Raw genomic sequence first — 21,368 nt, 5'->3', positions numbered from 1 at the left:
CTTGGCAGGACGGTAGTACCTCCCTGGCTGGGTGGTTGCTGTCTACCAACCTACATATATATATATATATATATATATATATATATATATATATATATATATATATATATATATATATATATATATATATATATATACATATTATATATATATATATATATATATATATATATATATATATATATATATATATTTATATATATATATATGCAAAACAACCACTTTGAAACAATAGAGAAATTCCAAGCGCTTTCGTGACTACTCACATTATCAAGGAACTAGTTCCTTGATAATGTGAGTAGTCACGAAAGCGTTTGGAATTTCTCTATTCTCTCAAAGTGGTTGTTTTGCATATTCTGAAATCACCTGTTTACTGTGATCTTATTGCATATATATATATATATATATATATATATATATATATATATATATATATATATATATATATATATATATATATATATATATATATATATATATAATATATATATATATATATATATATATATATATATATATATATATATATATATATATATATATATATATATATATATATATATATATATATATATATATATATATATATATATATATATATATATATATATATATATATATATATAGTCATTAACAGAACTGCAGCTTGGCCAGGATTCGATCCTGCGTTCCCATGCCAAGCCCTGGGTGAAATGAACACCGTACGCATCACTTATACATTGGACCACCATACTTAAACACCAAGGACCCAGCAGTACTGAACGTGTTATCCCTGATGCAAGGACGTGCCCAGGGCTGGACATGGGAACGCAGGATCGAATCCTGGCTAAGCCGCAGTTCTGTTAATGATTCAAAATCACTTGTTTCGTGATTTCATTTATATATAGACTGCTCGTGAGGGCTGGTACACCAAACAGGATGAGGCTGAAATCTGTCTTTGACCAGGAATGTTCTTGCATCAGGGATAACACGCTCAGTACTGCTGGGCACCTGGTGTTTAAGGATGGTGGTCCAATAGATAGTGATGTGTACTAGGTTCAGTTCAACCAGGGCTGGGCATGGGAACGCAGGATCGAATCCTGGCCAAGCTGCAGTTCTGTTAATGATTCGAAAACACTTGTTTCGTGATTTCATATATTATATATATACTTAGGGTGTAGAGGGAGTAGCAAAGATGTAGGACAGTAGAGGTGACAGACGGGGCAGCAGCAGAATGAAGATAGCGTGTGCAATGGCAGGTTGCAGGCCGGGATATATATACGTCAATATGTGGGCAAATGTAGGACAGAGGTAGGGCGGGGTTCAGGCCACCCGCCCCCGGGGAAGAGGAGTGTTAGGGCGGACCTTTTTTTCTTACAGGCTGCAGGTCGATATAGGTGCCAGAATGCAGGCCGGGCTGCAAGTTGGTGTGAAAATGGTTTCTACGACTGACTATGTAGGGTAGGCCGAGATTGGCAGGAGGGTAAGATATTCAGGGTGGATTTCTTACAGACTGACACAGTTTCCAGTGTATATTAGTTAAGGGAACTTATGCAGAAACCTAAGGTAGGCCGGAGTAGGTGAGCTGAAAATGTTGGTATAGGCTGTTAAGCTGAGAATGTGAAGCCTAGTGAAATAGGATAAGACAGGCGCAGGATAACAGTTTGTAGGTCAGTGTGGCAGTTTGGACACAGGATAAGACACAAGTAAACTAGCAGTTTGTAGGTCAGTGTGCAGACCAAGAACATATGCCTAGACAGAGGCTTAGGTACGGGTCAGAAGACTTAAACCAGGATGAAGGTTAAGATTTAGGCTAAAGCCAGGATGCTAGGATGGCCGAGGGACCCTAAGAGAAGGCTGAAGCGCCGATAAAGCCATGAAAGCAGACTCAATGACAGCCAGGCAGGCCAGGGTGTAGGATAGACCACGCAGACCACAAAATGGCCTGCAGGGAAGTAGACCACCGCTTAATAAGCTCACCTTGGGCATGTTATCCGTGGTCCAGCGTGATCTGATCAGTCAGGGAAGACTCTCCCATGACTAGAAATTCATGGTGGCGAGGTTGCTCTGCCTCCTCCTCTCCTCCAGGACCCTCTCCTCCTCTACTCCATCACCATCAAACTCTACTCTAAACTCCAACACAGTTTTTCACTAACCCACTAATTTCCAGCTAGGAATGGAGGCAAGACTCGAGTCCTCTGTAAAAAAAAAGACAACCGAGGGGTGTATCTATTTTAGTAATAGCTTATTTACCACATTCTGAGGCCATTATGAGGTTTATGCACATAAACATCGTAACAGTCTTACGGAAAAGGGTAAATTATGAGGTATTACCAATGTTACCACTAGGCAGACGGCCTGTAGCAAGTCCTCACTGGTCTAAAGTCAAGCTCACAATGGAGCTGCTCAATGTTTGGCAGCGAGTTGCCAGGAGTGGCTCAGCAGTTGTCGTACCGCACCATACAAATTCATCCCACGTAAAATCTACTAAACGATCTTTCCAGAAGGAAGCGGGCAGTATGGATTCATATCCTCCGTATCGTGGCAAACTTTCATCTAATATATAATACCGAAAGGGTGTTTCCTTCCCCTATGTGCATTTTCAAAAAAGGAGACATAGATTTATTGAAGCAATAAAACATCGTGCAGAGGCAGCGTGCCATAGGGAGGGAGGGGGAGGCGGACGTATGAGCACTGCGCAGCGCCATTGCGCAGTTGCAAGTCTCCACCCATGGAGGTCCATTACACAATATTTTTTTGGGGAGGAGGGGGGGGGGACCGAATTTCAGTTTTCAGGCATATACAATGGGACTTATTGCAGTGAACACGCAAGTGTGATTTTCTTGACACCTGATCCATGCATCTGTTAAAGAGTACAGTGGCACATATATATATTACAAAGATTAATGTTATTAGTATTTTGTTAATAAATAATATTACTAGTAATTTCTTTATTACTCATATAGTATTATAAAATTTATATGTCGTCCCGAATAGGTAAAACTTGCGATTTTGGCTTAAATAGTAATGCTCTTCTTGCCGAATAAGACAAGCGAAAATTTGTGTATGCAATAATTTCGCAAAAAATCATTCTGAACCTAACGAAAAAAATATATTTCACTGTGCTGGTTTAATATTAAATCACTATAAACGTTTCTAAAATATATTTAGTTGGATTAGGCTAAATTAAACTGCGTTTGTTGTACTGGGTGAGGTAAGTTTTCTAAGGTTCTTTTGTCACAAAATTATTAATTTTTACATTAACATAAATGATAAAAAATATCTTTAAACGTATAAGAGAAAATTATAGAAAGGACTTAATTTTAAATGAATTCTTGCTAAGTGACCAATTTTATCTATTCGGCACGACATATATATATATATATATATATATATATATATATATATATATATATATATATATATATATATATATATATATATATATATATATATATATATATATATATATATATATATATATATATAATAATGAATTCTTGCTAAGTGACCAATTTTATCTATTCGGCACGACATATATATATATATATATATATATATATATATATATATATATATATATATATATATATATATATATATATAATGTTGCTGGTGAGGATCCTGATTCAAGTTGGAGCTACGCTCCCTTGGGTAAAACTAATCTCCTATTCATCAGGCGATGTGTGACCCCCTATGGGTTTAGCACTTTCCCATGAATATAATAATAATAATAATAATAATAATAATAATAATAATAATAATAATAATAATAATAATAATAATAATAATAATAATGCACTAGCCACACTGAGCCTATAAAACAATTTAATGATCTACTGACGCTAAGAAAAATTACCTTAGAAACAAGGTCTATATGCTCATTATAATTTATATACATTATCGATACGCATGATTTATATGCATGATTTACGCACACTATTTTTCACATGATTTATTGACATGGATTAAAATATTTTATATCAAAATTTAACAATGACAGAAAGTTCCGGAAAATACTTATAACATCAAGTATCTATCAATATTAAAATCGGACTCATGTAAGACAGTCTACTGTAAGTTATGGCAAGATCAATGTTTTGTTGTTAATAGTTACAACAGAGATCTTAGACTGAAGAAAAACTAGTTAAAGAATATTTTGTTCGTTGACCTCAGGTGCTGTATCCTCGTCCCTGTGTGTGTGTGTGTGTGTGTGTGTGTGTGTGTGTGTGTGTGTGTGTGTGTGTGTGTGTGTGTGTGTGTGTGTGTGTGTGTGTGTGTGTGTGTGTGTGTGTCTGTGTGTGTGTGTGTGTGTGTGTGTGTGTGTGTGTGTGTGTGTGTGTGTGTGTGTGTCTGTGTGTGTGTGTGTGTGTGTGTGTGTGTGTCTGTGTGTGTGTGTGTGTGTGTGTGTCAGCAAGTCAACTTACACGTGATGTTCTTCTGTGGAAGTCATTCAATAGTTTAGAAAACTGCCGAGGGGAAGAATACACTTGAGCAGCATTTGGAAGCCTTTACTGAGGAAGCGTTTCACCAGCCAGTGGCTTCTTCAGTCCAGTACAGTGAAAAAGAGTGAAAGATGAGGAGGAGAATGAGGTAATCAGTCCCTCAGCCTAGAATCAATGTATTCAGTCAATCAGTCTTGATATTGATGGACTGAACACATCGACTCTAGGCTGAGAAACTGATTAACTCATTCTCCTCCTCATCTGTCACCGTTCTTCTCTGTATTGGACTGAAGAAGCCACTGGCTTGCGAAACGTTTCCTCAATAAACACTTGTAAATGTTGCACAAGTGTCTCATTCTTCTTCCACAGAAATTCTATACTGAATCTTCTACAACTGACACAGTAGTACACGACTCAGCACTGACAGAATACAACTGACACAGTAGTACACGACTCAGCACTGACAGAATACAACTGACACAGTAGTACACGACTCAGCACTGACAGACTACAACTGACACAGTAGTACACGACTCAGCACTGACAGAATACAACTGACACAGTAGTACACGACTCAGCACTGACAGACTACAACTGACACAGTAGTACACGACTCAGCACTGACAGACTACAACTGACACAGTAGTACACGACTCAGCACTGACAGAATACAACTGACACAGTAGTACACGACTCAGCACTGACAGAATACAACTGACACAGTAGTACACGACTCAGCACTGACAGACTACAACTGACACAGTAGTACACGACTCAGCACTGACAGACTACAACTGACACAATAGTACACGACTCAGCACTGACAGACTACAACTGACACAGTAGTACACGACTCAGCACTGACAGACTACAACTGACACAGTAGTACACGACTCAGCACTGACTACAACTGACACAGTAGTACACGACTCAGCACTGACAGACTACAACTGACACAGTAGTACACGACTCAGCACTGACAGACTACCCAGACGAAGTCCCTCGACTTCTCAAGGTCTTGAATGATGCCCAGAAAGCAGTCGCACTTAAAGGTGAACCTAAGGGACTGACCCACTTATATCATATCCCCATGGTAAAGGAAATGATGCTCAGTTGAGCACTCGCACACTGACTGCTGTATGTACAGCGCATGTGTGGAGAAGAGTTCTCATCCCAGCCATCTTCAGTGATGGTATTAATGAGGAATTGAATTCCCTGAGGAATAAACCTCTCATCTTAGTACCTAAGATGTTACGTAACGTTCTGCTATTGATTACAGGACACTCAACGCAACAACACTACCACTATAGATTTCCATTGCCAGGACTAAATAGTTTATTTCAGATTCTTGAAAATTATTTTTTTATTTTAACTTTTTTTACTTATTCTGGCAAATTTCACTTGATAAATGGCAGCATTCTCCACGCGTCAGGTCACTACCAGTTCCCTCAAATTACCTGCGGATTATGATCTGGTCCGATTATGTTCTGTAGACTATCACCATAATATTCTATATCCTCTTGGGTAATATCCTCATAATATACCATCGTAAAACTTGAGAAGGTACTGAGTAATTTTTTCAAGGCTAAACTATGTCAAATTAGTTAAATGCCAGTTTATTAAGATGCAAATTAAATTTCTTCGTCATGTAGTGGCCTTCATCAGAGGAACGAGTTAATAGTCAAAATTTGCTGTAGTTCAGAAGCTCATTAGACACGCGTCTGCAGATGCAGTACATTTCTTTATTGATTTAACTGAATTTTACAGCCCGTTCACTGCTAATGTATCTTATTACTGCGTCACTTACTCATCTTGAGAATAAAATCCTATTTTAATGGATTTACAGTTAATTAAAAATAGGGAATTCTTAATGACTAATTCTTAATTGCCTCTCTTTATCATAGAGTTCTCTTTGGCTGCCGATGCCAGCAAATTTTTATCAGTGCAATCTTGTCTCAAGATACTATTGCGTACACAACATAGCTTTTTGCTAATAGAGTAACAAATCTAAATGGACTTTGTAACCAAGCGAGAGGCCTTTGCTATATTTTAGACCCTTTATTGTCAATATTACCTAATCAAGAGCTTTCAAGAAAGCATAATCCATAACGTTCAGTGGCTACAACCCAACCAGTCAATGCGTTCCAGATAAGCAAAATATAGTCGCTGATGTTATGTCTATGTCTACCTCAATGTGAAGACCTGAATTAGTCACTTGTTATGTTCTTGACCAAAGAGGATACCTGTGACTCAAACAGCCTGTGACTGTGGGGGACTTTGTTATTAATTAAGGTGTGGCGTATCAAGTAACCAGACTAGTAGATCCTGGTCCATGTGTTCACCAGTTGGGGATCTTCAGGTCCTTGGTACTTGGAGCAGGAAATTAATCCTTGAAGTATCAGGTATCACTCGTCTAGGAAAAATTAGTAGTATTAAACAAGTCAGAATGTAATACTCTTGGCCTAAAATGTCAAAAACATAAGAATGTATAAAAATTAGAAACTTAACTACAGCGTAAAGGTGTGGTAAGAGTTCCAACCTTATTCTGTAGTATCTTCTCACACAGAAGCCGTATGTTGACTTATTGATGAATTTCTTGATTTCGGAGAAAAGCGGCGATTAACACAGGCCTTTGAATGAAAGTTGATAACTTCTCTCATTATTACAAACCCGTTTCTGTTCCTGACAAAGCTACCGAGACAGTAGCTGATGCATTCGGAGAAAAAATAATTGTTCTTCACACTTGTTTTCGAGTTCTTCTGTCAGAAAAGGTTGTGGGTTTTCATACGCAAGTTCAAAGAAGCTTTGCCTCAGGATTAGTTTAAGCCCAGCGTCTGTGACTACACATAATCTAGCGAGCTACCATCTTGCTGAAGATAATAATCGGAAATCCTCGAAGTATTGTTGATTGCGCTCAACCCTGAGAGTACTACCTGGGGATGATATGATTCTAGGTGTGCAGAGAATGCTAAACTCTTGTCTGATAGGAAATGCCGTACATGTTATACTGTACGAATATGCAGAAAGGTATACTTTATGAGATCTTGCTTTCTTCAGAGGAGAAAATTGAGATATAATGATCTCATCGTGAATAGGACTCGGAACTTCCAATTTATTTTTCAGTGAGTGCGAGAAAATCTGTAAAAAACTAACCACTATCTTTACTAATTCTCGTAAAGCTTCTTCTAAAGTAAAGTGGCACCAGTTTGTAAATAAATATTTCAGAATCGTATCAGGAACCTGGAATACCTACGTTGTTCCGTAAATTTATTGGTTCGTATCGAGTTCTCAAATAACCAAGAGTAAATAAATTGGAAGTTAGATATATTGCTAGTGGGACTATTAAACTTACTTGGATCATATGATGTTTGTTGACAATAATCAATCAGAGGCCGAACTAGAGAGGCGAGTATTGAGAATGACAGACGCTCACGACAGTGCTTGTGTCCTCTCGTGGCGTGAGAGGCATCAGTTTAACTCTCAGAAATCCTTATATTTTTCGCATGGCGAGTAAACATAACTGACGTTGGTGTTAGTGAGCGTAACTTCTTTAAAGTATTGCAACTTTTATGCATCTCAGAACCAGTGTAAATAACCACTATGAGGAGACCAGTGTTCACAATTTATTAGCATACCATATCAATGTTACGTATTTTGCAAGATTTTGTTTCATTTATACAGTTGCTTTATAGAACCTGTAGTGATGAGGTCTGCACTTACGTCTAGAATAATCTAGCCCTTATGTTTGTATATATATATATATATATATATATATATATATATATATATATATATATATATATATATATATATAGATATATATATATATATATATATATATATATAGGTCACACTATTATGAAGTTCAGTTGCTTAAATATTTTGCAGGAGAGGATGTACAACTGGAAAAGAGAATCTGACAGTATCCTCTGCTCGATGTCTGAGAGTAAGTAATGGCCCTGTAAACAATGGCTATAAGATACTCTCTCCTCAACCCAGCATTCAGTCGCATCAACCATGGATCAAGAGAAATCCATCTACGTTATCCCTCTCAGGCAAAGTACATGTCCAATTAATGTTTTCCAACTCAGTGGAGTTTTTCAACCCTGTTATTTTTCTCACCTCGATTTTCACCAACATATTTATTGTGATCATGAAGCTCGCAGGGAACCAGTGTTACCATGATCAGCCAAGTGCAACCACATGTTTGAAATTTAACTACAGAGTTTATGAAAATTACAGAACTGTTGCAACATTTTATAGAAACACATAAATTACCACAGTTTTAATTTGAACTTGAACTGTATATTGCATTTTAAAGAAAAAAATGAGCAAAATTTGAAAGTTATATATGAAATCAGAGTAAAAGGTAGGTGGTAGAGCAGTGCGGACATATTTGTACCAGACATACTAGCGTACTGCAGTTTACTAATTCTAACGTCTAACCTCTTGTGACGTTTCTCCTATGCACTGTTTATCACTGTACCTACATATAACTTTTATGGACTGCACTCTGGCCTATGGCCAGATTGCAGCCGCCATCTCATCCACCTCGCATCAAGCTCACTGCCCTGACCATAGGCTGTTGACTCTCCCCTTACTCACATGATCTACTGACGCGCCTAGCATTGCGCGGACCTGTGCAGCTATGTATAAAGACCAAATATCTGCGAAGCTATCATTTCACCTCTCTCAGCTTACTGCTACCTTAACAGGGTCTGATAGACAGATTAGGTCTATTACATCAGTTGCAGGACTACAGAATACTAATTTATCGTTGTTATTCTTATTTTTATTTTTATTCACATTATTCTTATTCTTTGTTTGAATATTATTATTATTATTATTATTATTCAATGGTAAGCGTTAAACCTGAAAGAGTCATATATATTATCTGAGGCATGCAAGGAACTATCATTTCCTTGCAAGCTGAGCAGTTTTTACCAGCATGGAGAGACCAGTGTAAACACAAGGTGGGCGGGAGGAAGTCTACGGTCGCAACCTGCCATGTTTCACTATGTCATATTCCGCTCAACAGCACCCGTGTAGCGAACTCACATCAAAGGTGTTCTCACCAAATGTGTTTTCATCGAAGGTTTTCTTACCCACTGTGTTCCCCCGAAGGTGTTGTTACTACCTGTATTTACCTAGATATAAAGGCCTAATGCTGGCAGGTATTACTGTCAAACTCACTGTTCAATTTTAAGAAGACACACAGGATATTTTTTACACACACACACACACACACACACACACACACACACAGACCACACTGGAGGACAGGAGGGTCAGGGGAGACATGATAACGACATATAAAATACTGCGTGGAATAGACAAGGTGGACAAAGACAGGATGTTCCAGGGAGGGGACACAGAAACAAGAGGTCACAATTGGAAGTTGAAGACACAAATGAGTCAGAGAGATAATAGGAAGTATTTCTTCAGTCATAGAGTTGTAAGGCAGTGGAATAGCCTAGAAAATGACGTAGTGGAGGCAGGAACCATACACAGTTTTAAGACGAGGTTTGATAAAGCTCATGGAGCGGGGAGAGAGAGGGCCTAGTAGCAACCGGTGAAGAGGCGGGGCCAGGAGCTAGGACTCGACCCCTGCAACCACAAATAGGTGAGTACAAATAGGTGAGTACACACACACACACACACACACACACACACACACACACACACACACACACACACATACGGAAACACAAATTATAGTGCAGGAAAAATGGTGATAACTGTCACAATCCCCTTAAAAATTTTTGGGTTACACATTGTATCATCTCTGGAAAGGAAGCCAGTTTAAGACGCCCCTCGTTTCGCCATTCAGTGATGATCGGAGAAGAAGCGTTTACGATCGTTTTTATTAGTGGGTTTATCAGTAATCTTAAATTTCAGTTGTTGGCCTATAACATTTTTTAGAAGTCCAGAGAGAGACAAGTATGTTGTTTCTCTCCTTCAACAGTGAACTGTAGGCAAGGTTCAACAGTGAACTGCATGCAAGGTTCAACAGTGAACTGCAGGCAAGGTTCAACAGTCAACTGCAGGCAAGATTCAACAGTGAACTGCAGGCAAGGTTCAACAGTGAACTGTAGGCAAGGTTCAACAGTGAACTGTTGGCAAGGTTCAACAGTGAACTGTAGACAAGGTTCAACAGTGAACTGCAGACAAGGTTCAACAGTGAACTGTAGGCAATGTTCAACAGTGAACTGTAAGCAAAGTTCAACAGTGAACTGCAGGTAAGGTTCAACAGTGAACTGTAGGCAAGGTTAAACAGTGAACTGTAGGCAAGGTTCAACAGTGAACTGTAGGCAAGGTTCAACAGCGAACTGCAGGCAAGGTTCAACAGTGAACTGTAGGCAAGGTTCAACAGTGAACTGTAGGCAAGGTTAAACAGTGAACTGCAGGCAAGGTTCAACAGTGAACTGCAGGCAAGGTTCAACAGTGAACTGTAGGCAAGGTTTAACAGTGAACTGCAGGCAAGGTTCAACAGTGAGCTGGAGGCAAGGTTCAACAGTGAACTGTAGGCAAGGTTCAACAGTGAACTGTAGGCAATGTTCAACAGTGAACTGTAAGCAAGGTTCAACAGTGAACTGCAAGCAAGGTTCAACAGTGAACTGTATGCAAGGTTCAACAGTGAACTGTAGGCAAGGTTCAACAGTGAACTGTAGGCAAGGTTCAACAGTGAACTGTAGGCAAGGTTCAACAGTGAACTGTAGGCAAGGTTCAACAGTGAATTGTAGGCAAGGTTCAACAGTGAACTGCAGGCAAGGTTCAACAGTGAGCTGTCAGCAAGGTTCAACAGTGAACTGTAGGCAAAGTTCAACAGTGAACTGTAGGCAAGGTTCAACAGTGAACTGCAGGCAAGGTTCAACAGTGAACTGTAAGCAAGGTTCAACAGTGAACTGTAGGCAAGGTTCAACAGTGAACTTCAGGCAAGGTTCAACAGTGAACTGTAAGCAAGGTTCAACAGTGAACTGTAAGCAAGGTTCAACAGTGAACTGTAAGCAAGGCTCAACAGTGATCTGTAGGCAAGGTACAACAGTGAACTGTATGCAAGGTTCAACAGTGAACTGTATTCAAGGTTCAACAGTGAACTGTATGCAAGGTTCAACAATGAACTGCATGCAAGGTTCAACAGTGAACTGTATGCAAGGTTCAACAGTGAACTGTATGGAAGGTTCAACAGTGAACTGTATGCAAGGCTCAACAGTGAACTGCATGCAAGGTTCAACAGTGAACTGTATGGAAGGTTCAACAATGAACTGTAGGCAAGGTTCAACAATGAACTGCATGCAAGGTTCAACAGTGAACTGTATGCAAGGTTCAACAGTGAACTGTATGCAAGGTTCAACAGTGAACTGTATGCAAGGCTCAACAGTGAACTGCATGAAAGGTTCAACAGTGAACTGTATGCAAGGTTCAACAATGAACTGTAGGCAAGGTTCAATAATGAACTGTAGGCAAGGTTCAACAGTGAACTGTATGCAAGGTTCAACAGTGAACTGTATGCAAGGTTCAACAGTGAACTGTATGCAAGGTTCAACAGTGAACTGTATGCAAGGTTCAACAATGAACTGTAGGCAAGGTTCAACAGTGAACTGTATGCAAGGTTCAACAGTGAACTGTATGCAAGGTTCAACAATGAACTGTAGGCAAGGTTCAACAATGAACTGTATGCAAGGTTCAACAGTGAACTGTATGCAAGGTTCAACAGTGAACTGTATGCAAGGTTCAACAATGAACTGTAGGCAAGGTTCAACAGTGAACTGTATGCAAGGTTCAACAGTGAACTGTATGCAAGGTTCAACAGTGAACTGTATGCAAGGCTCAACAGTGAACTGCATGAAAGGTTCAACAGTGAACTGTAAAGGTTCAACAGTGAACTGTATGCAAGGTTCAACAATGAACTGTATGCAAGGTTCAACAATGAACTGTAGGCAAGGTTCAACAGTGAACTGTATGCAAGGTTCAACAGTGAACTGTATGCAAGGTTCAACAGTGAACTGTATGCAAGGTTCAACAATGAACTGTAGGCAAGGTTCAACAATGAACTGTATGCAAGGTTCAACAGTGAACTGTATGCAAGGTTCAACAGTGAACTGTATGCAAGGTTCAACAGTGAACTGTATGCAAGGTTCAACAGTGAACTGTATGCAAGGTTCAACAGTGAACTGTATGCAAGGTTCAACAGTGAACTGTATGCAAGGTTCAACAGTGAACTGTATGCAAGGTTTTAAACAGGTTCAGTTTTAGGTCTGCATTTCACACGAACACTAACGTCAACATTGTTAGTGTTCATGTGAAATGAGGTTTAAATCATTAGATATATACACATCGATGTGTATATACTGAGACAGATGCATCTCTCAGTGTATATACTGAGACAGACGCATCTCTCAGTGTATATACTGAGACAGATGCATCTCTCAGTGTATATACTGAGACAGACGCATCTCTCAGTGTATATACTGAGACAGATGCATCTCTCAGTGTATATACTGAGACAGACGCATCTCTCAGTGTATATACTGAGACAGACGCATCTCTCAGTGTATATACTGAGACAGATGCATCTCTCAGTGTATATACTGAGACAGACGCATCTCTCAGTGTATATACTGAGACAGACGCATCTCTCAGTGTATATACTGAGACAGATGCATCTCTCAGTGTATATACTGAGACAGACGCATCTCTCAGTGTATATACTGAGACAGACGCATCTCTCAGTGTATATACTGAGACAGACGCATCTCTCAGTGTATATACTGAGACAGACGCATCTCTCAGTGTATATACTGAGACAGACGCATCTCTCAGTGTATATACTGAGACAGACGCATCTCTCAGTGTATATACTGAGACAGACGCATCTCTCAGTGTATATACTGAGACAGACGCATCTCTCAGTGTATATACTGAGACAGACGCATCTCTCAGTGTATATACTGAGACAGACGCATCTCTCAGTGTATATACTGAGACAGACGCATCTCTCAGTGTATATACTGAGACAGACGCATCTCTCAGTGTATATACTGAGACAGACGCATCTCTCAGTGTATATACTGAGACAGACACATCTCTCAGTGTATATACTGAGACAGACACATCTCTCAGTGTATATACTGAGACAGACGCATCTCTCAGTGTATATACTGAGACAGACGCATCTCTCAGTGTATATAGAGTGAAAGATGTAAAATAACCACCGTAAAAATAACTGAAATTCTTGATTTTTCACATTGAAATTGAATTGTGATGTGAAAAACACCTCGAAAACCCTTGTAATTTAGCTTATTTTTCACTGCGGTTATTTTGCATATTGTGAAATCACCTGCTTACTGTGATCTTACTGCACACTGAGAAATTTTCGAACAGGCCCATAAGAGACATAAGTAAAAAATGTAAGGAAATGTGTATTTTGACCCCCAAGTGAGGTCTTTTTCAGAAGATGCCGGAGAAATGAAGGAACACAGTTTTTATAGGAGCACACATACACGAATCATCCGAGGTGGCGACAGCAGGAAAAACACCAAATAATTCCCTGTGCTGAGGTCTGAGCTGATGTGAGGTACACGGACGTTCCGCCTTACTATATTTTATCCGTCAGCTTAGCACAGACTCTAGCCAATGATTTCCTTTAGTGATGGACTCTGTGAGAACTATTTCTATCGTTTTTTTCCCTTCGTAGCACCTTATTTTTGCCCATCACGTTTTTAAATGTAATGAAATATGTGTCGACCCATTCGTCGACAGCGTTCACAAGTGCTGAGTCATAGTCTCATACCGGGCCTCGGGGGCGTTGACCCCCGAAACCCTCTCCAGGTATACTCCAGGTACAAAACAATCACACTGTCTCATAGAATGGAGCCATCATCACGTACAAAATAGCTATCATCAACCCTCCATCTTCACCAGGAAAAAGACACGTTGCAGAGTTATTTTTATTGAGACAACGTTTAGCTTTGTGTAGAGCTTTATTAAGTTCACATTATAATGAAGCTGCTCACAGAGCGAAACGTTGTCCTGGAGTGCTGGTGTTTGCTTCATTACCCTGGACACAACATAGTTTAGATCCACATCTTCTTGCTGTAAGAAACAAAGAGCAAACACTTTAGCAAATACTATATTTTGTGTTTGTTGCGGCTTCAGTAACAAGGCAACTGGATGTACAATCAACCTGAGACAGTTTCAACCTTTTCTAACAAAGTGGCAGTGTGTACGTAAGACAAGCTTATATAAACTGCCTCGTGTGAACGCAGTGGCAGTCAACAGACCAAAATCAACTCTCACTGTCCTGACTGACAAAAATGGCCTAAATATTTATCATTCTTTTTTTTTCCTCAAATGTCACTTCCTGTCTGTTTGAAGGGAAAAAATAAAGATCGCGTTGGCCGTGATTGCCTCAACAGACCTGGATATTCTGGGAGTCACGGTAAACATGTTTACGCATCGATCTGCTGGCTTCCAAACTGGGCGAGTCACTGGACCCTCTGAGCCTCTACCTTCCTTCAAGTTTCCAAACTGGGCGAGTCACTGGACTCTCTGAGCCGCTACCTTCCTTCAAGTTTCCAAACTGGGCGAGTCACTGGACTCTCTGAGTCGCTACCTTCCTTCAAGTTTCCAAACTGGGCGAGTCACTGGACCCTCTGAAGCCGCTGCCTTCCTTCAAGTTTCCAAACTGGGCGAGTCACTGGACCCTCTGAGCCGCTACCTTCCTTCAAGTTTCCAAACTGGGCGAGTCACTGGACTCTCTGAGCCTCTACCTTCCTTCAAGTTTCCAAACTGGGCGAGTCACTGGACTCTCTGAGCCGCTACCTTCCTTCAAGTTTCCAAACTGGGCGAGTCACTGGACTCTCTGAGCCGCTACCTTCCTTCAAGTTTCCAAACTGGGCGAGTCACTGGACTCTCTGAGCCGCTACCTTCCTTCAAGTTTCCAAACTGGGCGAGTCACTGGACTCTCTGAGTCGCTACCTTCCTTCAAGTTTCCAAACTGGGCGAGTCACTGGACTCTCTGAGCCGCTACCTTCCTTCAAGTTTCCAAACTGGGCGAGTCACTGGACTCTCTGAGCCGCTACCTTCCTTCAAGTTTCCAAACTGGGCGAGTCACTGGACTCTCTGAGCCGCTACCTTCCTTCAAGTTTCCAAACTGGGCGAGTCACTGGAACCTCTGAGGCCGCTGCCTTTCCTAAGGCTATGCCTTCAAGTATATTGATCTGGACAGAGGTCAGCCAGCACTTAAGGTCACACAAAGGTCGAGATCAAAAAGACATTTTTGAGTAGTAACAAATTTGTGATCTATATTTTACTAATCTCTATTATTTTAGTGATATATATATATATATATATATATATATATATATATATATATATATATATATATATATATATATATATATATATATATATCAATATCACTGTGTGTGTGTGTCTGTGTGTGTATGTGTATGTGTATGTGTGTATGTATGTGTGTGTGTGTGTGTGTGTGTGTGTGTGTGTGTGTGTGTGTGTGTGTGTGTGTGTGTGTGTGTGTGCATATTTATGGTAGAAAAAATCCAATATGAAAAAGTTAGAATATTAAATGAACTTAGAGTCAGTACAATCGCTCTCTCAAACTGGCATTGTTCTTCAGTTAGTAACTGTGACATTTCACTTCTACAACACATCTTTAAGAACACCTGTCAAATATAATCAATGATAGATTATTTAACATACTTAAAAAAAATATCACCAAAAATTAACCCTATAAACAGTAAAAAGTCTCATAAAACGTGATTTACATTTACAAAACAGTCATAAGTCGCCAGAATATTTTTTTTTTCGACTCAACACAAGAAAACGCAGTTTACACCAGAGTGGGCAACCCAGAAAGCTAAAATAGAAGAGACAGAGATGGGACATGTTAACGACATATAAAATACTCAGAGAAATAAAGAGATTGTCTATTACAACACACAATAGAAAGGAGCTCAGTTGAAACCAGGATAACCAAATGCTTCATACGGACGTTAATTTTTTGTACACAATAAAGTGTAAAGAATTTTTAAGTGGAAACTGAAACAACGCGCAGTTTGTAAACAAGGTACGATGAATCAAGATTGCGCCAGTCAGTTCAGTTTTAAGTAACAGGACCAAGAGTTATGGCTCAACCTGTAGACTTAAAGGTAAACTATAAATACCAGACACACACACACACACATACACACACACACATACACAAACAGACACACACAAACACACACATGCAAACACACACACATAAACGCACACACACACAAACACACATACACAAACACACACATAAACACACACACACACAAACACACACACACACACACACACACAAACATACACACACAAACACACACACACAAACACACTCACACACACACACACATACATACATACTTTAAGAAGAGGCATGATAAAGCTCATGGAGCAGGAAGAGTGACCAAGTAGCGACCAGCGAAGAGGCGGGGCCAGGAGCTGTAAATCGACCCCTGCAACCACAACTAGGTCAGTACACATACACAAACACACACAGGCAAACAGCCTCTATAAATACAAGATAAAAAAAATAGACAATCGTCGTGTGGGTGTCAGTTCAGACCAGTTCACACTAGTAACAATCCACGGTGTGTGTGTGTTTGTGTGTACACACCTATATGTAGTTGCAGGGGTCGATTCATAGCTCCTGGCCCCGCCTCTTCGCTGGTCGCTACTTGGTCCATTCTTTCCCTGCTCTAAGAGCCTTATCATATATCTTCTTAAAGCTATGTATGAATCCTGCCTCCACTATTTCACTCTCTAGATTGTTCAACTTCCTGACAACTCTAAGTTTGAAGAAATACTTCGTAACATCCCTACGACTCATCTGAGTCTTCAACTCCCATCCCTGAAACATTCTGGCAATGTTCACTGTATCAAATTCTCTCAGTATTTTAAGGCTTTATAACATCCCACCTATCCCTTCTGTCCTCCAGTATAATCATATTGATTTCTCTTAGCTTCTCCTTATATGGTATACCCCACAGCTTCAGGACTACTCTTGCTGCAAACTTTTGCACTTTCTTTGCTTTCTTGACCAAGTGTGGTTCGATACTGGCGCTAAATATTCCAAAATGAGTCTGACATGCACGCCTGTGCGCCTCAGGGGATGAGCTCGGTGTGATGCTCACCCAAAGACCCTTTTCCTTGTGTGTGGCTTGCAGTCTTTGACCGCCAAGCGTGTACTTCGTCTGCCGTTTTCTTTGCCCTTCCTCAAGCTTTATGACTTTGCACTTGGTGGAGTTAAACTGCAGGAGCCATTTGTTGGACCAGGCTTGCAGCCTCTCCAGATCCCTTTGATGTCTTTCCTGATCCTTGTCCGCTTGTATTCTCCTCATTAGTTTCACATCGTCTGCGAACAGACACACCTCTGAATCTATCCCTTCCGTCATGTCATTCACTCACTCGTCCCATGCGCTCACTCCGACAGCTCGTCATGTACCATCACTCGATGTTTCCTTCCTGTCAGGTATTCCCTGATCCAAGGCAGTGCTTTTCCTGTGATTCCTGCCTGTCCTCTACCTTTTGTACCAATATCTTCTGTGGCACTATGTCAAAAGCCTTCCTACAGTCCAAGGAAATGCAAACTACCCATCCCTCTCTCTCTCCTGTCTTACTTCTGTTACCTTGTCATAGAACTCCAGTAGATTTGTGACACAGGATTTTCCATTCCTGAAACCGTACTGGTTGTCATGTATGAGTTTATTCCTTTCTATGTGCTCCACCACACATTTGATAATCTTCTCCATGACTTTAACTACTATACATGTCACTGACACAGGTCTGACTGCGTGTGTATGTGTGTGTGTGTGTGTGTGTGTGTGTACTCACCTATTTGTACTCACCTATTTGTGGTTGCAGGGGTCGAGTCACAGCTCCTGGCCCCGCCTCTTCGCTGATTGCTACTAGGTCTTCTCTCTCCCTGCCCCATGAGCTCTATCATACCTCGCCTTAAAACTATGAATGGTTCCTGCCTCCACTACATCCCTTTCTAGGCTATTCCATGGCCTGACTACTCTATGACTGAAGAAATACTTCCTGACTTCCCTTTGATTCATCTGAGTCTTCAACTTCCAATTGTGACCTCTTGTGTCTGTGTCCCATCTCTGGAACATCCCGTCTTTGTCCACCTTGTCTATTCCGCGCAGTATTTTATATGTCGTTATCATGTCTCCCCTGACCCTCCTGTCCTCCAGTGTCGTCAGGCCGATTTCCCTCAACCTTTCTTCGTAGGACAATCCCCGTAGCTCTGGGACTAGTCTTGTTGCAAACCTTTGCACTTTCTCTAATTTCTTGACGTGCTTGACTAGGTGTGGATTCCAAACTGGTGCTGCATACTCCAGTATGGGCCTGACGTAGATGGTATACAGAGTCTTAAACGAATCCTTACTGAGGTATCGGAACGCTATCCGTAGGTTTGCCAGGCGCCCGTATGCTGCAGCAGTTATCTGATTGATGTGTGCCTCAGGAGATATGCTCGGTGTTATACTCACCCCCAGATCTTTTTCCTTGAGTGAGGTTTGCAGTCTTTGGCCATCTAAACTATATTGTGTCTGCGGTCTTCTTTGCCCTTCCCCAATCTTCATGACTTTGCATTTGGCAGGGTTAAATTCAAGGAGCCAGTTGCTGGACCAGGCTTGTAGCCTGTCCAGGTCTCTTTGTAGTCCTGCCTGATCCTCATCCGATTTGATTCTTCTCATTAACTTCGCATCATCTGCAAACAAGGACACTTCTGAGTCTATCCCTTCCGTTATGTCGTTCACATACCAAGAACAGAACAGGTCCTAGGACTGACCCCTGTGGAACCCAGCTTGTCACAGGCGCCCACTCTGACACCTCGTCGCGTACCATGACTCGTTGTTGCCTCCCTGTCAGATATTCTCTGATCCATTGCAGTGCCTTTCCTGTTATGTGTGCCTGATCCTCTAGCTTTTGCAGTAACCTCTTGTGAGGAACTGTGTCGAAGGCCTTCTTGCAGTCCAAAAATATGCAGTCGATCCACCCCTCTCTCTCTTGTCTTACTTCTGTCACCTTGTCATAAAACTCTAGTAGGTTTGTGACACAGGATTTTCCTTCCCTGAAACCGTGCTGGTTGTCAATTATACACTTGTTTCTTTCCAGGTGCCCCACCACTCTCCTCCTGATGATCTTCTCCATGACCTTGCGTACTATACACGTTAGTGATACAGGTCTGTAGTTTAGTGCCTCATGTCTGTCTCCCTTTTTAAAAATTGGGACTACATTTGCCATTTTCCATACCTCAGGGAGTTGCCCAGTTTCAAATGATGTGTTGAAGATCTTTGTTAATGGCTCACACAATATCTCTGCTCCCTCTTTAAGGACCCATGGAGAGATGTTGTCTGGTCCCACCGCCTTTGAGGTGTCAAGTTTGCATAGCAGCTTCTTCACCTCCTCCTTGGTTATATGTACCTCATCCAGCACTTGCTGGTGTGCCCCCCAGTTCTGATTTCTTGGAGTCCTACTGGTTTCCACTGTAAATACCTCTTTAAATCTTGTGTTGAGCTCCTGACAAACCTCTCGGTCGTTTCTTGTGAATTCCCCATCACCCTTCCTCAGTCTGATTACCTGGTCCTTGACTGTTGTTTTCCTCCTGATGTGGCTGTACAACAGCTTCGGGTCAGTCTTTACTTTTGATGCTATGTCATTTTCATATTGTCTCTGAGCCTCCCTTCTTATCTGTGCATATTCGTTTCTGGCTCTTCGGCTGATTTCTTTATTTTCCTGAGTTCTCTGTCTTCTGTACCTTTTCCATTCTCTAGTACACCTAGTTTTTGCCTCCCTACACCTTTGGGTGAACCAAGGACTCGTTCTGTTCTTCCCATTATTTCTGTTTCCCTTGGGAACAAACCTCTCCTCTGCCTCCTTGCATTTTGTTGCTACATAGTCCGTCATTTCTTGTACTGGTTTTCCTGTCAGTTCCCTCTCCGACTGAATGTCTTGAAGGAAGTTCCTCATGCCTGAGTAGTTCCCCCTTTTGTAGTTTGGTTTTTCCCAGCCTATTCCTGCTACTCTCTCCACTTGGAGCTCAACTATGTAGTCGAAGCACAGAACCACATGATCACTAGCTCCCAGGGGCCTTTCATACATGATACCCTCGATGTCCGAACTACTCATGGTGAATACAAGGTCCAGCCTTGCTGGTTCATCCTCTCCTCTCTTTCTGGTAGTGTCTCTAACATGTTGATGCATGAGGTTTTCCAGTACCACATCCATCATCTTGGCTCTCCATGTTTCGGGACCCCCATGGGGCTCCAGGTTTTCCCAGTCAATCTCCTTGTGATTGAAATCACCCATAACTAGTAACTTTGCTCCCCCCATGTGTGCTCTCCTGGCCACCTCGGCTAGTGTGTCGATCATTGCTCTGTTGCTCTCATCGTATTCTTCTCTTGGCCTCCTGCAGTTCTGTGGTGAGTTGTACATTACTGCAATTATCACCTTATGTCCCTCAGACTGGATTGTTCCTATTAAGTAGTCCCTTTCGCCAGTGCCATCCATTCCTTCCATTTTCTCAAAACCCCACTGATTTTTAATGAGCAGTGCAACTCCTCCTCCCCCTCTCCTCCCTCTGTCTTTCCTGAGGATTTGATATCCGGATGGAAAGATTGAATCTGTTATTATTCTGGTGAGTTTTGTTTCTGTGAGTGCTATTATGTCTGGGGATGTCTCTTTGATTCTTTCGTGCCACTCCTCATACTTGTTTGTTATTCCATCTGCATTTGTATACCACACCTTCAACTTCTTTTCTAAGACTGTGGTCTGGGAGGTATATTGGGGTTGGGGAAGTGGGAGACCTGGTAAGGAACTATGGGTGGTTGCTGTGGGGGTGGAGTTTGTAATGCAGTGGGTGGGGGCATTGGATGTGGCATGGGT

General features: G+C 41.0%; 1 protein-coding gene across 9 annotated transcripts in view; it reads right to left on the bottom strand.

The window, feature by feature from the left end:
* Positions 1 to 21,368, bottom strand: part of para (sodium voltage-gated channel paralytic) — a 431,083-nt gene that overhangs the window by 335,564 nt on the left and 74,151 nt on the right. For 8 of the 9 annotated variants that reach the window (XM_070099707.1, XM_070099701.1, XM_070099699.1 and 5 more), the window contains exons 1-2: positions 2,314 to 2,381; positions 1,960 to 2,177 (exon numbers count right to left, since the gene is read on the bottom strand). The exons of the other annotated variant lie outside the window; for it this stretch is intronic. The gene's annotated coding sequence lies outside the window, so the exon portion shown is untranslated. Of the gene's footprint in view, positions 1 to 1,959; positions 2,178 to 2,313; positions 2,382 to 21,368 lie in introns of those variants that run through there. 9 annotated transcript variants of the gene reach the window in all.

The sequence above is a fragment of the Cherax quadricarinatus genome, chromosome 68 (assembly GCF_038502225.1).
Source record: "Cherax quadricarinatus isolate ZL_2023a chromosome 68, ASM3850222v1, whole genome shotgun sequence".
NCBI classification, from domain to species: domain Eukaryota; kingdom Metazoa; phylum Arthropoda; class Malacostraca; order Decapoda; family Parastacidae; genus Cherax; species Cherax quadricarinatus.
This window is presented reverse-complemented; position numbering and strand designations above follow the sequence as displayed.